This window comes from Ciconia boyciana, chromosome 2 (assembly GCF_034638445.1).
Source record: "Ciconia boyciana chromosome 2, ASM3463844v1, whole genome shotgun sequence".
Classification (NCBI taxonomy): Eukaryota; Metazoa; Chordata; class Aves; order Ciconiiformes; family Ciconiidae; genus Ciconia; species Ciconia boyciana.
The window spans coordinates 15,993,832-16,005,675 of record NC_132935.1 but is presented as its reverse complement, the minus strand read 5'-3'; positions in this window follow the sequence as shown (position 1 = coordinate 16,005,675).

Below are 11,844 nucleotides of genomic sequence, written 5' to 3'. Positions count from 1 at the left end.
TCACAGTCTTCAGCTGTTTCACCCTCTGGTATTTGTTTTTATTTTTATTTTTATAAAAAGCCCTGGATAGCAGTCAGATGAATACTGGATGCAGCATTGCTTGGACAACTGCACACAGGCCTGGGACAAGCTAGACTCTGCCACTTCCCACCTGGGTGATCGTGACTGTGTCACTGTGGTTTTTATATGCTTCTGTTTCCTCAAAAGCTATTACTTCCTTAGCTAACTATTTTGAGGTGTAGTGATATAAATGGAGAAAAAGCAGGATTCAGATAAATTCACAGAATCATAGAATCATAGAATAGTTTGGGTTGGAAGGGACCTTTAAAGGTCATCTAGTCCAACCCTCCCTGCAATGAGCAGGGACATCTTCAACTAGATCAGGTTGCTCAGAGCCCCGTCCAACCTGACCTTGGACATTTCCAGGGATGGGGCATCAACCACCTTTCTGGGCAACCTGTTGCAGTGTTTCACCACCCTCATTGTAAAAAATTTCTTCCTCATATCTAGTCTGAATCTACCCTCTTTTAGTTTAAAACCATTACCCCTTGTCCTATCACAACAGGCCCTGCTAAAAAGTCTGTCCCCATCTTTTAAGCTTCCTTTAAGTACTGAAAACTGAGTTGTGGTTAAACTGCAGGTTGTACATGAACAAATGCAAAACTGCCTTTGCATCAAACTAGTTAAAGTGAGTGTTGTGTAAGGTACGTTATGAGTAACAGCAATATAGAAAGCAGAAGAAATCTGTATGTGGTGAATGTGTGCAAGCAGTCTGTCCTCGTGTAAATCTTTCTCAGGAAAGTCTCTGACTCGGTAGAATGCCAGAGCTCTGTAATCGTGTTGTATCTAGTAAAAAAGGTACAAGTGCTGAACCTAGAGCTTTGAAACTCTCTGGGGGTCTAGTTTATAGACTTAGGGAAACCGAGTCCAGTAGCATTTTTGCATCTCAAATAATAAATCCACAGTCCTTTATGGTAACAGCCTGTAAGTGATGGCATTATATTAGTTCTGTTGTGCAAAATGCCAGTCTTTTGTAAGTTGACATAGTTTCCTTCTTTAGAGCAGGAATTTTGCTGTGTACCCAGGTAAAACCTATCTTCAGAGTGACATTCAATGACACCGTTTGGGAGCCTTCAGCCAACATCACCCTGAAAACAGTTCTGGGTTTGCTTAAAACTAAAGCTGTTTGTACTTTCCTCAAGAAAACGATCCATTTTAGAGGTTGTTTTTATCACAGATTGGCATTTACTTACCTTAGTCTTCCTGATGAAATGGAAGTCAGTGGTAAATGTCTACCTTTGGTTAATCCTTTGAGCCCGTTTATCTCCAGTGACAATGATGCTTAGTCTGATGAGGTTAGACTTGGCCATGTAACTTTTGGATGCCAAAGTCAGGGCAGAACACCACTGCACTCTTTACACCAGGGACCCTGATAGGCAAAGTACCAAAATTGAATTCCAGTAGGGAATTCACTTTGAGGCTTGATTTGTGTGGGCATTGCTCAGATATGAGAGTAGGTCAAGGTATAAACCCTAAAATAGGCAATAGGGATGAAAACATCTGTATATGTTAGAAAAGAAAATTTATTCATTACTAGGCAGCAACTTTCCAGTAAATTATCAACCTAACATCTGACAGAGTAGAATGAGCTATCATAATAGAAACATGTAATAAGTATTGTTGCTTTGAGAATGTTGCCTACTTTTTCCAAACCTTTTCAATTTTCTCCTCATTTTCTCTCCAATCATTGTCAGTGGTAGACTTGGACTGAAAACAGTGTTTTTGTTGTTGTTCTCTAGGAAATAGTGACTTTCCTGGCATTATTCTCAATTCTAAACAAAAACTTAGAGCCAGCATCATGAAACTTCCCGTTCAGTAAAAGTTCAGATAGTTTGAGTCAAAACAACAAAATCTTTTCATTGTGATAATGTCATGTATTAGAAAAAAAATGTTTCCTACAATGCACAATATCTCATTTATTTAATAAAATTGGAACATAAATACAAAAAGCATTTTGACACTGTCAGAACAAGCCAGCTGGACTTTTTCCCTTTGAAAAATGCAATCAAATTGTACTCTCAAAATTTAATACAACTGCATTTTCCAATTGAAGAACTGATCCATCAGCTGGCTCTAGCGTAAGGAGTCTGATCCTGCCAATAGGAATAGTAAAAATCAAGAGCAGTTTAACTGGGTTAGAGTTGCAGAGCTTTGGTCAAACTCTTTCTTTAGCTTAAAATTTTGTAGGGTCATTAATCTCTGGGCCAGGGCCCTGGCTGATTGGAGTCAATAACCAGCCTGACCTCTCTGAGCCCTGCAGTGGTAATGCCAGGATTAGTGCAACCTTATTTGCTCAACTTTAGCTCATGGTCCAGAGAACAGGAGTGTGCTGATCCACAAGAGCTGTGTTGGTGCCCCACAGCAAACACCTTGCCACAATCTGTCACTTATCTAAACTGCACCAAGAAGATGGTGAGAATCAGGTTTATTTTATTACTTGTGGAAACCAGGAATGGAAGTAAATAATTTACTCAGCAAATAATCTCCTTTCTTGGAGAACTCTTGCAGTGACCTTTTCTTTCCCCAAATCCGATATGGTTTAAATCCATTGCTTGTTCAATTGTGCCCTCTTTTCTGCCTGACATTTTTGACAAGCCAAAATAATTCTTAGAGTGATGTTTTTCCCTTAAAATGATACAAGCTGGTTTTACACCTAGTCCTGCTGCCAGACGTAACACAGTCCTCTTTTTTTCACATTTTAGAGAAAGCATAGCACCAAAAAAAAAAAAAAAGCTTTTCCATTAATTCTACCATGTTTGCTGCTCTCCGTCTTCCCTCTCTGAAGTAGCATTGATCCTCCCCTGCTCAGGATGCATAATGAGCTCATTGCTCCTGCATATCCACTCAGCAAGTTCCTCCAGCAAAGACACGACAGGTCAGTGTCCTTGTGTTGTTAATCCATTGAACTAACAACTGAAACCTGGGAGGCTTTCTAGCCAATTATAAATGAGCAAGTTATTAATGATTAAAGTTACTCAAGCATGACTTTGTATTCCTCGCTTCAACCCCACTCCCTTTTGAATAGTGTCATCATCAGATAAAGAAAAACCCTGATATTGAAATGTTCTTGTACTCACAGACCTTGGCAGAAATTTAGCAAAAAATCTAATGCTTACTGACTCTCTGTTATGTAGAAGTTGAATTGTTTTTAGAGCAACTTGGTACCTGATAAATGAACCTCACCTGAGATGAATCCAGAGCCTTGCCTTGTTATTTTCCAGCACACTGTTACAGACAAAGAGAAAATGAAATTCGTGTCCTCAAAGGCAAATAAGCACATCAAGGTCAAGGGGTTTATGTTGCATTTCTCACATAAAGAATATTATTGCTGTTCACTGAACTGCTCTAGACACCTTACAGCGATCAGATCAGTCCTGTCTAAGCAGTGGGTCATTCCCAGCGTGACATGAACTGAGTGATCCTCTCCTAACCCTTGAGCATGGTACACTGACCAGAAGGATGGACCATCAGGGGCTTGGTGTTTTGCTAATCTCCCGAGGCATTTCATGGTTTTTCAGAGCTCACAAAGCTTGAACAGCTTCACAGTCATTTTAGCTATCATTTAAGCACACGGTCTTATTTCATGGTGAATTAAATTTTAGGTTTTTCTAGCAGAAGGAAAGCACCAATCATATATGATCTTTCCACAGCTATTCCAGGCATGTAACAGCTGAAATGTGCTTGAAAGAAGAGGTCTTGGGCAATGCGAGGAGTTTTAAGACACTTTACCTAAGTTACAAGGTTAGTCTGCAGACTCCGCAGGTAATCAAGGGAAAGAGCATCCTGAGAGCAATTCAGAGCAGGAACCTAAATTGGACTAAATTTAGCATGTCCATCCTTCTTACCCTTCCCTCCTACTGGCAGCCCAGTTTCCTAGCCTAACTCTGACTTGAAAATCTCCCTGTCAACATTTACTTCTTGAGTGTAACTCACTGCAGTTTTCTCTTGCCACTGTCCATAACTCTGGGCAGATGACAGGGCTTGTGATGAAAATAATTCCTGATTTTATTTTTTTTTTAGGGATCTGCACTATTGTGAGTGAAAATATTATGTAAAGCAACCTAAAAACAGAGAAATCACTATCAACCAGCACCCCAACCAAAGATACCTTCCTGTCTGCAAAGATTTTCACAAAATCTTCCCACATCGTAGAGGGAGCAATGGTCCTGATATTTCATTTGTATTGCAGCAATAAAAATCAAACCAAGCATAAAGCTTTTATGTTGAATTTTACCTTTGGCACATCCAAGTCTGGCCAAACAAAGCAAAACAAAACAGAACTGCAGGGAAGCATCTGCCATTTCCCCCTTATTCCAATGTGTCCCATAAGCAAATCTGATAAGTAGCTTCTGCAAAAGGTTGTTTGAAATAAGACATTTTAATGAAATGCCATAGAAAGTGGTAGAAGTAATTCTTAATGCAGAGATCTCTTTTGTTCTATTATGCATTGTTGAGGGAATTTGCATGATCATTAGGGGATGACTGAAGTTTGGAATCTTTTTAATGAATATTACATTCCTGTCTATTAATGGGAGGAACGCCAGTAAATTCTTCTTGTAGCAAATTTCTGCCATCTGTGTAACTTTTCCCTAGAGCATTACTAGGAACTAAGTCAAAGAAGGCACCTAAGTAGCGCAAAGGAAGGAATTTCAGTAGAGTACAAAGTAAGACCTAACCAGGTTTCCATGTGACTGATATCTTTTCTCTTTGGCAGTTTTCTTTTTCTTTTCTTTATCTTTTTTTTTATTTTTTGTTTTGCAAATTGCCCTATACTTCATAAAGTTCAACTGACCTGTCTTCACACTCTTTTCGTTTCTGCCTTTCTGAAATATCATCAAACATACAAACTTCTTTTATTATATTCATTGAAGCATATTTGACAGAAAAGTTGGTATGGATAAGTAGATTTAAAAAATCCAGTCAGTTCTGCAATAGTTTTCTACTTCTTAGGCTCTGCAATTTTCCAATATTTTTATAGTTTAATTAAAGGAAGGCCAGATGGACTACTCGCCTAATTTTCAAGAGCATGGTTATAGTTTCAATCAGAATTTCATGTATATGAAAAAAACCACAAGTTTGTTTCTTAACGGAAGTATATATTTTAAAAAGATAACTGGCCTTGACTAAGAAGGGTCTGAGCAACAAGTATGTAATCATAGCATGTACCAACTAGACCTGTTTAGAAAATGTTTCCCCTCCCCTTTCATTATTTTTAATCCTGAAATCAGTGTAATTTCTTCTCAGAATGCTTCTGAAAGCAGCTCCCAGTACAGGAGTTGTGATTTGCTCGAACTCTCCATCATAAAATCTGCCTAATTTATGTCTTTCTTGTTAAAATAGTCTCTCCTTTTTTACTGAGAAGCTATACACATCATGAGACCTTTTTGCAAAGGAGCATAGTGTGAGACGTAATCTTCATAACAACCGGGCAACATGGTAGTAAGTAGAACGACAAAGGCATTGAACAGCATATTTGCACTGAAAATCACTCTTGGCTGAAAATTGGGTATTTGGAGTATTAGATGATTTTGGTAGAAAACATTAAAATTTCCATAGAGAAAACTTTTTGTTTGCAAAGTCATTTATTTAGAAAACAAATTGAATTACTCTGTTTTCAATTATTTTAACTGGCAGTTTAATTAATTCTTTAATTTATTTTTGGAATTCAGCCTCCAGCCATTCAATATTGTTGTTACGGAATGACCTGCTGTTTCTTTAGAAATCTTGCTATTATCTGATATCTTTCTCTTTTAGATATTTTTAACCATTCTGCAATATCCTTTGGCTTTCAAAGGCTAAGTAAGTTCATCTCCTTTGGTTTCCTCTCTCCAGGTCACAAATCCTTCCTACAGTTTTGCTCTGAATTCTTTTTAACTTTCAGAATTCCTTATGGACTGTTTTCTATGAGAGTTTTTCAAAACTTGGCTTTCCCTTTCAAGCATACTTCTAACACACTCTTTCTTCTAATGTCAATGTGCAGGTTCAAGAAGACAGGAATACATCTGCCTACTTACTTAAAATGGCTCACCACCCCCTCATGCACCAGAAGCAACCCTCCTCCTCAGGTCTGGTGTCAAAACTGCACCAAGCCTGTCTGTCCCTTGGGCCTATGAAAATGACTGACGTTTCAAATCCTTGCAATTGAAAGGATCAGAGCTAAGCCGGAGCATGAAGCAGGCTCACCAGGTCGCCATTGATATGTATGACGGAGGGCAGACGGTGTTTCTCAGGCAACAAAAGAGCTCCACAATGTGGGTGCATGAAGCTCACGTCAGTCACGCCACGGCTAAAAGACCTGTGAACATCACCTGTAAATGCGCTGCATACTCCTACACAACACGTTTTTAATCTCTTTGGCTACTCTCCACCATCTCGAAGAGAGGGCAGTGAGCTTTGTATGACCTTGCTTTTCCTGATTCATGGAGCAACCATGGCTCCCACTGGAGATTTGCTACTTACCAAACCCAGAGTGCTTTAAGCACATATTGCATAAATGCACACATTGGCTCACCAATTCATTAAGGAGCAATATGCTTGCATGGAAGGCTCAGAGGAGAGAGGCCGTTTCTCCTGGAAATTCATTCGTATGCTGAGATAGATGGCTGCTGAGATACTGATTTCAATGCTTCTGCCACAAAAACCTAGGAAGAAAGGGTGGGGAGATCTTTCCTTCAGCCATTCTTCCTGCACTAGATGTGGGAGAATTGGTCACTGTGACCTCTTCCTTCAGGCTGTGGCTACTCTTGGGAAAAAAATGAAGCAGCAAGTTAATTAAAGGAAGCAGCTGCTGTCTTCTCCTTTCTTTTGCTGATAGAGAAAGCTGAAGCCACTAGTATGAATTCTGACTTGGGGCAAGACAACCTCAACAACCCGCACTGATGGAGAGCTGGTTGACTGCAACTTCTCAGCTCTGGTGGACAAAAGAGCCTGGGTGAAGTCTGTAACCACAACCAGGCTAAAACTGGGGATTCCACTGTCTTTGGGGACTTACCAAGATTTATAGCAGAGCTCAAAAGTAGAAATCAATCTAAAAATGAGAAGAAGATACTGTTAAAGCAGTAAGAATGGTGTAACAATTCAACAAATCCAGTGCATTTCCTTGTCTATCTGAGCCATGACCCAGTAGAGGTTAAGTACTGAATTATACTGCAAAATGTTTATTAATCAGAGTAATTATCTATCTTGCCACTTCCAGGAATCCCAGACATGGCTTTCTTCTATTTCCATGATAGTACATTTTATGGAAACCACTAAAGATAACAAAATATTCGATTTAGGCTGAAGTGAAGTACCTGAATCCATATGCAGCCATCAAAATCAGTGAACTAATTTTTAGAGATGCTAATTATCTCTCAGTTCCTATGGGAAAAGGGAGCCCATGGTTGTTTGGAATTTGAATAGACATTTCCTATTTTTATTCATCTTGCTCCAGTAAACCTTTATTCACTAAGAACATGTGGGTTGTTAGCTGTTAATTATTATGCTAACAGTATTCTGCTAAAGGTGGTCTGGAAACCTGTTTTCCTGCTTATTGACTCATCTAATTTTTAAAAAAAATTATTAAGGCTGTTTAAAATAACTGTGACATTGATATTTTATCTAATCCCTGGTTTAACAGAAACAGTCAATATCCTCTCTTTGCATGAGCAGATGAAACTGTATATTGCCACTCTAATTCCCCAGTTCTGTAACTGGATTTCCTTAGCAATTTAAGCTTAACAGCAGTACTTTCCACATGGAAAGATTTTGTCTCCGTAAAGATCCTCCCCATAATCTGGTGCTACAGAGGGAGTCCCTACCTCCCTCCGAGGAAGATGTGATTCTTGCAGACTTCTTCAGTGATTAAAGGTAACTCAGATTCAAAAATCCTTTGTATGCAGTACAGGCATTTAGCTCAAGACTGAGACACCCAAATTAAGGTGTCTAAATGTAAGGGCTTGACTCAGGTGCCTAAACATAGGTGCCTAGTGCTTTTCGAGATGCCCTTGTGAATTTGGTGAGATGCTCATTTGGCCTTCAGCTGCAAGTCCAGAAGAGCATGGGTCTCCTGTAGGTCCTGTGCTGTATCTGCCAGCTCTGTGTAGATACCTTAGGTCATCTCAAATGGCACTGGACACCTATGTTTACTAATTGAATAGAACCCTAATTACTACTAGATTGAGGGACATAGAGAGAGTCAGTAGAGAGATTCAGCACTCATCAAGTTGGCAGCTGGATTGCCCTAACCTCCTCTGAGGGTACTGACTATAGTAGCAGCTTAGGCACCAAGCTCACATATGGGCATTTACTTGCAGACACCTAATTTTAGGTGTCTTTGTCCCAGACTGAGACCGACCCATGAAGGCCCATTTCTGAATTCTGTCTTTGTCCCAAACTGAGACCGACCCATGAAGACCTATTTCTGAATTCATCCTTTGTTATAATAAAGGATGCATTCAGAAATGGAGGGCAGAACATGTGAAAAGGGGGAAACCCCTGTGTGTACGCCTTTGTCAGGAACTCAACAACTGATACAAATACTAGCCCGTACTAGTCTCCCCCTGAATGTTTCAGTGGATGCTATGTCTATAACAAAGGTGACTATGAAAGGGCAACTTTCTCTTTTTACCTTCCACTCTCTGAGATTAAACAGTGCCTCTTCTATGGAAGACTTATATCAGTGAGCAGCTGTAGTCCAGAAATTATTACATTTTTTTTCAGAGCTGTCCTGTTCTTTTATTAACACAGTTAGCTTAAGCACCAATCACCGCATTAAAAATAATCGGAACTTGATTGTGTCCTTCTGTTTCAATCAGGAATATCTACCATATGCTTGACAGAAAGGGACAATATTGAATGGTAGAATATTTGAAATGCTTCCAAAATTCACCTTCCAGTTTCTTACACTGTTAAAACCACTCTCTCCTGCCACTCAGTGCAATTTTGCACAAGGTGCTTAGAAGAAAACAACCTTGAATTGTCTAATGACATGAACTTCCATTATGATAAATCTCAAAGTGAGAGCAAACAGGAAGATATGAGCCTCTCTTACAACCATGTTTCTGAATGACATTATAGTAAGAGATGTTCTTTATAGCCTCTGCTGCACAAAATATGCAGAATTTTATTGGCAGCATCTCTCTGACAGATGCCACTACTGTCCTTGTTTAAACCAGCGTTAAAACATTAAACATAACTTGAAAAAACCAGCTGTTATCAGAATTTGTATTTAATGAAATACAAAAGTAAAAAAAATATTATCCAGAAACTAAAAATGAAACTGGAATTTACTACATTACAAATTCTGCATTAAAGGTGTGTTGTGGGGGATGCTGAATTCCAGACATTAATCCAAATAGGTGTAAAATTGAATAGTTTACAAAATTGTAAAGACAAAAGAAGTGCTAACTGTGCATGCCAAAACCCCACTGTCTTAACCACTCACTGAGTTTAACTTGTTTAATGTCTGCTTTTAACACTGTTCTTTAGAAGCACAGATAACTATTTAGAACCAGTTTTCCAAGCCAGTGCCATACCAATAACATGAAATATCACTAAATAGCTCCTTCCTAAGGACTACTGGAAACAGAGGACACACTCTTCCTTTTCAGAGAAGAAAATTGTGCCCTGACCTGTCATCTTTGCATTCATCAGGATAATTATCACAGGTTATTCTGCAGTCTAAAACTAGAACCCAAAATGTTCCCTGGTACACGTGGCCAGCCAAGTGTTATTCCGATTGCCTCAGATTCTTGCTTTACTTTCTGCATTTGTTCCTCCTATGATAGCCTAAATGAGATTTTCTGTGGTGATGTGCTGGGTCCTCCAGAAGACTGATCATAGCCTTCCAAGACATCGTCCTGCAATCAGGACCTCCCGCACAGCTAATTGCACCAGCAGCGAGACTGTGGTAGAGTAGTGAGAAGTTGTGGAAATTTCTGCAGAGCTGCTACTGAGGAACTTGCTTCTGTGAAAGATAACAGCCTTCTATAAATCACCAAGTCAGTGACCTGGATAGAAACAGCTTCAGATATCACAGACCCAATTCTTGCCTTATCCGATCTGATGGAAATTCTGTAAAGTCAGTGGAGCTGTGCAGTATGACAAGAGCCATGTGTGGTCATGAAATGGCGTCCCATTTTATGCTTGTCTCATTTATAATGCTGTTATTGATACTGAATTTCACCAGTGAATGTCATAAGCATAGAGTAGCATATATTACTTGTGTAACGTTTTTAGCACATTCAGTATTGACATGCTTACTCATTATGAACACAAACACACTAAGGGAATGGACCTGTCTGGTCATTCAGGAAAAAGGGTTTCAGAGTCTTTCTATTGCTGCTTTACAGAATATGAAAAATGCCTGAAATATCAGTTTTTGCAGGATGGTAAAAGTGTTGCCTGTACAAATCCAATTCTGAAATATCTTGTTTTAAAAATTGTCCTTATTTTGCTATCTCTTGGGACAGTAATTCCCATTTTTTATTATTCGTACATTTAAGTATTAGAATTAAAAGCAGTGAATTAAAATACAGTGAACATGTGTCTTGTTTGTGCCTCTGACACTTTCTATTTTCATTTGTTATCTATTTCACAGATCATTGTCACTGATTTCAGTTTAGCTTAGATGGCTGGGCATTTTTTACTGTCATTAGTCAGCTATGTACATTTTCAGGTGCTTCTATACCTTTACAAGCTTTTCCTTAGTGATTATAACTATTCTGACCTCCACCATCTCCTGAGGTAGTCAGGAGATCTGTACTGGAGTAGAATCGAGAAAATTATACCAGATCCCAGCTCTTACCAAGAAATATTTCTCCTGATACTGCATTAAAGACCCACACATAAACACCTCCAAGACAGTAAGAAACAGAAAGCAACTGCTTGCATCAATAAGTCATTAGCAGCAATTAGGACAAAATAAAATTGACATCTTGCTATTTCAGATGATGATAGAAGACATACATAATTGTAAAAACTATAAGAATGTAAAAGAGATATTGGAAATCCATACTCAGTGAACTAATGCAGGCAGCATGAGCACAAGCTATAAAAGTCACTAAAATTTGACAAGCCTTTTTGAGCAACACAGTTCTGAAAGTAGAAAGAAGGCATATGAAGTGTGAAATAGTCTATAAGTGAATAGCTTGATAGACTGCCTAGTCTTTTCCCAAGTTCCTTTACTAGGTCTCAACAGTCAGCAGCAGAGTGAGTATAAACACAGCCGGTTTCCTCTTGCAGCTGTGTTACTGCACTGATGTCAAGTGAGTAGCATTTTGTTAATAAGAGTAAAATTTGGTCTATAACGAGAAAGCAAGGCACAGAGGAAATGCCATCAGACAAAGAACGGCAAAGCAAGTAGCAGAGAGTGGTGTTGATACAGCTCACACATGCAGGCAGGTGAGAACTGCAGGAGACGGGACAGGCTATCTACTCCAGCACAACATGGTTCAAATAATCTCTATACTGAATTTGGGTCCCTTCCTACTAGGAATCATTTGCAATAATTCAGGCTGATTTAGACACGCAGCCATGAGTGCCTGGATCCCCTGCACATATCCTGCATGCATGAAGTGGCCAAAATCCTCCTTAAATCTGGAAATCTGGTTGCTATCCATGGGGAGTTATTTCCCCTCTCAAAATCTGATAACTGGGGAAAACAACATGGCTTTTTTCTGCTATGTAATTATCAACACTGGTATTTTTTCACTTATAAAAATCTAGCAGTTTTATATGTGCAGAAAAGATGCTGGACGTCTAAACCTGGCATCCAAAATACTCTGAAAATCCACAAAAGTGACT